Genomic DNA, 6661 nt, shown 5'->3' with positions numbered 1-6661 from the left:
TCCGGGCTGTGGATAATATGAGCTACTCTAGGTTATAAGCTCAAGGCTTTAGCTGCTATGAACAACTCTATGCTTTGGCTAACATGAACAACTCTGGGTCATGAGCTAAAGGTTTTAGATGCTATTAACAGCTCATGATTATGGATGACATGAGCTACTATGGATCGTGAGCTCAGGGATCTAGATGTTATGAACAACTCTAGGCTTTCGTAGATATGAACGACTCCCGATCATGAGCTTAGGCCTCTTGATGCTATGAACAACTCAAGGTTACTGATGACATGAAATAGTACAATTTGTGAGCTTAGGGCTCTTGATATCATGAATAACTCAAGGTCGTGAATGACATGACCTACTCTAGATCATGAGCTCAGTGCTCTAGATGCTATGAATAGCTTAGGGTTATCGATCACATTAACTACTTTGGGTCATGAGCTCTGGGCTCTAGATGCTATGAACGACTCTAGGTTGTGGTTGACTTGAATGACTCCAGGTTGTGAGCTCTAGGCTTTAGATGGTATGAACAACTTAGGGCTGTTGAAGACATGAAAGACTCTGAATCATGAGATTAGGGTTCTAGATGTCATGAATAGCTTGAGGTTTTAGATGACATGAATGACTCAAGGTTATGAACAAAGGGCTATAGATACCATGAACATCTCAGGGTTGTGGTTGATATGAATGACCCTGGGTCGTTAGCTTAGGGCTTTTGATGTTATGAACAGTTCAGTGTTGTCAATGACATGAGCCAATCTGAGTTGTGACCTTAAGGCTCTAGATGCTATGAACAACTCAAGGCGGCCAAAGACATCAAAGAGTCCAGGTCATGAGCTCAAGCCACTAGATTCTATGATTATGTCAGGGCTATGGAAAACATGAACAACCCTAGGTCTTACGCTCAAGGCTCTGGATGCTATGAACAACTCTAGGTTGTGGTTGACATGAATGATAGTAAAAGCTCAAGGGTTTAGATTCTATGAAGAACTTAAGGCTTTCAATGACATGAGCCACTCTAGGTCTTGAGATCAGGGCTTTAAAGCTCTAAGTTGTCGATGATGTGAAAAACTCTTGGTTGTGAGCTCAAGGCTCATAATTCTATGAAGAACTCAAGGTTGTGGATGACATGAATGACTCTACGTCTTGAGCTCAAAGCTTTAGATGCTATGAACAACTCTATGCTATGCTTGACATGAACAACTCCTAGTGGGGAAATTAAAGCTCCCGATGCTATTAACAGCTTAAGGCTGTCGATGACATAAAATACTATGGGTCATCTGCTCGGGGCTCTTGGTGCTATGAACAACTCAAGATTATGGATTCCATCAGCTACTCTGAGTCGTGAGCGAAAGGCTCTAGATGCTATGAATATCTCTAGGGTATGGATGACATCAACTACTCTAGCTCATGATAACAACGCTTTAGATGGTATGAACAGGTCTAAGCTATGGTAGACATGAATAACTCTAGGTGATGAGATTAGAGCACTTGATTCTATGAACTTCTATGGGTTGTGGATAACATAGGCTACTCCAGGTCATGAGCTAAGGGCTCTTGATGTTATGAATAGCTCTGGGTTGGGGCTGACATGAACAACTTCGGGTCATCTGCTCAAGGCTCTAGATGCTATTAATAGCTTATGGTTGTGGATGACATAAGCTATTCTTGGTAATGAGTTCAGGGCTTTAGATGCTATGAACATTTGTCATCTTCGATTGACGTGAACGACTCTCGATCATGAGCTTAAGCCTTTTCATGTTATAAACAACTCAGGGTTGTCGATGACATGAAAGACTACGAATCATGAGCTTAGGTCTCTTGATGCTATGAACAACTCAAGGTTGTGGATTATATGATCTACTCTGGGTTTTGAGCTCAAGGCTCTTGATGCTACGAATAACTCTAGGTTGTGGTTGACTTGAATGACTCTGGGTTATGAGCTTTAGGCTTTAAATGCTATGAACAACTTAGGGTTGTTGATGACATGAAAGACTTCGGGTCATGAGCTTAGGGCTCTAAATGCTATGAACACCTCAGGGTTGTGCATGACATGAATGACTCAGGGTTGTGAGCTAAAGGCTACAGGTACTATGAACGTCTCAGGGTTGTGGTTGAAATGAATGACTCGGGGTCATGAGCCTAGGGCTATAGATACTATGATCATCTTAGGGTTGTGGTTGACATGAGCAACTCTAAGTCATGAGCTTAAGGCTTTAGATGCTTTGAAGAAGTCAAGTTTGTCAATGACATGAGCCACTCTGGGTCGTGAACTCAGGGCTTTAGATGCTATGAATATCTTTGGGTTGTGGTTTACATGAATGACTCTAAGTTGTGAGCTCAAGCCTCTAGATTTTATGAACATCTCAAGGATGTGGATGACATGAACAAATCTTGGTCTTGAGCTTAAGGCTCTAGAGGCTATAAACAATGCTAGGCTATGGTTGAGATGAACGACACCAGATCATGAGCTTAAGGCTTTAAATGTTATGAACAACTTAGGGATTTCGATGACATGAGACACTCTGGGTTATGAGATGATGGCTTTAAATGCTTTGAAAAGCTCTGGGTTTTTTATGATATCAAAATACTCTAAGTCGTGAGTTAAAGGCTACTGATTCTATGAAAAATTCAAGGCTATGGATGACATGAATGACTCTAGGTCAAGAGCTCGAGGCCCTAGATGCAATGAACAACTATGAGTTATGGTTGCATGAAAGACTCAGGGTCGTGATCTTAGGGATTTAGATGTTATGGACAACTCAAGGTTGTCGATGACATGAGCCACTCTTGGTCTTATTGTAGACCCTCAATTTTGTCCCTTGAGCACATGTCTTTAAATTCACTTCCAGTGCTCCACGGTAGTTCCTTGGTGGCCCATTACTACTCGTACGACTTACCTTTTTCTGAGTCACCTCGGAGACTTTGGTTGAGGGATTATTTGATCCCTTATTGTGACCCCTGGCAACCCTAACTTAGACTTAGACTTTTCTTGTCTTTTTTTAGGATAGCTTTTAGATACACTTGGCCTTTAGGCACCGCTCTAGGCCCGTTTAGGCACACTAGGCCTACAAAGACTTTTATTTTATTTTATTTTATTTATTTATTTATTTTGTTTTTAGTTTTAATTTTATGATTATCATTCACTTCTTATTGGTTATCTTCCTCTTTATATTATTTTCCTTAACTTATTTATTTATTTATTATTTTTACCATTTTCTAATTTATTTACTTATTTATCTATTCATGCAATTGTTTAACTTCAAAATTTTCATGTTTTTGCAAGGAAACTTACCATTGGAGTTTAAGGAAGGTGGGACTCTCCTTGGAAGGTTTTGGAGGGGAATTTGAAATTGGGAAGATTGCTTTTGATTGGAAGATTTAAAAAAAGAAGGAAGAAGAAAGGAAATAGGAGATTTTTCCTTTTGGGAAACAAATTTAGGTCTTGAGGGGTGAGATATATAGGTGAGAAAAAGGAAAAAGGAGGGGCTCTTTTTTATTGTGGGAGGATTCTTTGTTGGGTGAGAGGACGCATTGCAGAGTGGAGAGGGAGAAAGGAGTATTCTTTGGGAACGCAGAGAGGATCAACTGAGGTGATTCTGAGAAAAGGTGGAGAGGTGCACAAGAGCTGGAAAAAGAGAGATTGCAGCCGAGTTTCTAGCAGACGGAAAGGGCCACAATTGGTTCTATTGAGATTGGTGGGTTGTTTGTTTATTTGCTCTGATTTCTTATTCATTTTTAGGCTTTTGTTCTTTTCAATGTCATTGATTTCATTTGAGAACAATATGCATTTGGGTCTGTTCTTGAATCTGATCTGTTTTGAATCATTCCCCTATCCTAAGCCAATGGATTGAAACATGAAACGTGGCTCCCTTTTTATCGTCTCGTTCTGTTTTTTTTCATTTTTTTATGCTCTGTTTTCGAATGCCATTCTCTCTTTCCGACATTTGCTTGTGAGGAATCTTCTGAAAACTGCTGAAGCGTGGAATTCGAATTTGGAAAGATGAGATGGAAAGAAAATGCAGGGTTTTTGTGCAAGCACATTTGCTAAAAAACAAAAGGACGACCCCACACTTGCTGTCTCGATTCTCACAGCAGGGCCTTGGCCAATTCAATCAAATGATATGTATAACCCTCCAGTAGAGATTCTGGAAGTTTGTGAGAAAATCATAGGTTATTATCTCGGGACCTGCACTGGGATGAGATTGTATTGGCAAACGAATATGGGAACGGCTGATTTGAGAGCAACGTATGGTAGGGATCAGCAGGAAGATTTAATGGGACTACCGTAGTTGAAATGGATGATTTTGGCTTTAGTGGTGGTCCTTGTTCTATTGCCGTTACTGCAGTGTTAGATTTTTTCTGGCAGAAGTGATTTATGACTTTCTTACTGAGCAGGTGAAAGACGCGCAGGTCATGGAGACAATTCTGGAAACTACTCCTTTATATATGCTAAGTCTATTTTTAGTTTTCAAGGTTTGTGCCTTAGCAGGCTGATGAATTCCCTTGAAAAGCGTCTCTTGTGTGATGACGAGGAAGATGAGGAAAAGTTAGATGAGAGCCGCTGGTCATCCAATTTAGATGCATTGTGATTGCAGATCGTGCATATATGGGTGCTTTTCTTAGCCTGTCACTGTACTGAAAATTCTGGAATTCTTGCTGTTTATGCTACAGCTTACAAATAAAGATGGATGAATTGAAGGAGTAGCATCTAGAAAAGGCCTTTATCCAATCTCCAGAGGGAACAAACAGCTTGATGCTTATGTACAATTGATAATTAAGTATACAAACCGTATGGTATTGTTCTATTTCTTGCCATCGTTCTTGATTAGTTCAAAGAAGATGATCGCTCTTAGGTTTGCAAATTGGACCTAAGAAAGAGGAATCCCTAAACTCTTCAGAGGAAGATACAAGAATTACTATCTGCACAGATTTACAGTTATTAATTGCTCACAGACGAATAATATTCTGACCCAGCAATTCTGATACTGAATTAAGTGGTAACCTAAATTACTGTCTCTGTGTAAATTTAATTCCTCTTCTCCATGATCAAAGACGAAATGCTGTGAATATGGCAGTTGGTGTTGTCAAGAATCCATTGATGCATTGCAAGGCTGCACTAGAGGACTTGCTAGTCTCTAAACCAAACCAAGGTCAGTCTTTTGGATGTACCACATGGTGGTTTTGACAAACTATCGACAAGAAACTTATCTACTTCCTTTGAGTGGCTGCACACTAGTGAACAGGTTGTTAATAAAGTACTGGAGCAGTGTGCTGTTATTATGCAGTTGCAACATAATTACCTGGACCTAGTGCAGCACCTACAACAGTCAATGTATATCCATCAGCAGTCTAATCTTCTCAATCATTGGTGCCGAATTTTTCTGATGCTTATGAATCCAATTCCAAGCCTTACCAAGGTCAGAAAATGCGTCACGGAGAAGCTAAACAACATCAGGAGAAAATCTGGTTCATATGCCTCTCCATGGGCATGTAACTTGACAGGGGGGTCTGGCCGAAGATCAGATGCATGGTGGTGTCCATGTTCATGTGAAGGATTTGAAGGTGTCAGAAAAGAAAGATAAATTGAAGAGAGATAATTCATCCCAGAAAATGAATGAACCTGAAAAGAATTGATCACTGGAAGCAGAAGTTGCTTTTCAAACAGAGAGGGAAGGCTACTGAAGAAGCTGATTGTGTGGACTCATCGAATTCTTTGGAAGCCCAGATGGATTTACTGAATCCATCAATCTCAGAGTAGTTCCTGTCAACTGTGTGTGTCTCATGTGCCCAGTTAGTTGCACATTCAACATCTCATGTGTGTGCTCAGAATTCTTTTGAGTGTATCTAACATCAGTTTTACTAGCATTCTAAGAGTATAATTAGAGGTTCAGTAATACATTGCAGCAGTTCGTTTCACCGAAAGAAAAAGGTATAAGAAGAGTAACTTCATGAAGAAACTGGCCTCACGAGGTAAAGAGAAAGAAGAATTCTTCATCAAGAACTCTGGTGCGCTAGTGAAGGATTCAAAGCTTTCAGCTTAAAATTGAAGAGGTATTCTGGAAGTGTGGCAGCCATGAGTATGGTTGGCCACATTCTAGGCCTGGGTGATAGACATTTGGATAACATTCTTGTGGATTTCTTGGAGATATTGTAAATATTGATTACAATGTGTGGTTCAATAAGGGGCAAAGGTTAAAGATTCCAGAGATTGTTCCTTTCCGTCTTATTCAGATGATTGAAACAGCTTTAAGGCTGACTGGAATTGAAGGCACCTTCAGAGCAAACTGTGAAGCAATTGTTGGCGTTCTGAAGAAGAATAGAGATGTACTCTTAATGTTATTAGAGACATTTGTTTGGGACGTCAATTCCTGGAAATTGGGGAGTAAAGAGGACTGCAGAATTAATAAAAAGCTTGACTTTCTGGTTAAGTTTGTGGTCACCTTGCTTCCTATAATAAATCCTCTACGCTATAATAAATCCCAACAGCTGGGCACGTAGGCATGGCCTTTGGAAGATAGAGAGTGCAATCTTTTAGATGGAAGGAGGCTGTTTTGGGGAAGGAAAACCAGGTCCATGCGACTGCTCGCTTCTAGATCGAATTTCATATTGAAGATTTGTAACTGATGAGTTCTAAGCCCGAAAAGAGAAGTAAAATCCGCAGCTT

At 40.1% G+C, this 6661-nt stretch overlaps 1 long non-coding RNA gene across 1 annotated transcript; it reads left to right on the top strand.

Annotated features, from left to right (window-relative positions):
* Positions 1 to 4921: 4921 nt before the first annotated feature.
* On the top strand, positions 4922 to 6201 carry LOC109122972 (uncharacterized). Its single transcript, XR_002030586.1, has 2 exons — positions 4922 to 5787; positions 5889 to 6201. It is a non-coding gene; the product is annotated as an uncharacterized LOC109122972 (long non-coding RNA).
* The last annotated feature ends 460 nt before the right edge of the window (positions 6202 to 6661 follow it).

This window comes from Vitis vinifera, chromosome 8 (genome assembly GCF_030704535.1).
Source record: "Vitis vinifera cultivar Pinot Noir 40024 chromosome 8, ASM3070453v1".
NCBI lineage: Eukaryota > Viridiplantae > Streptophyta > Magnoliopsida > Vitales > Vitaceae > Vitis > Vitis vinifera.
The sequence above is the reverse complement of the archived record's forward strand: the minus strand, read 5'-3'. Positions and strand labels throughout refer to the sequence as shown.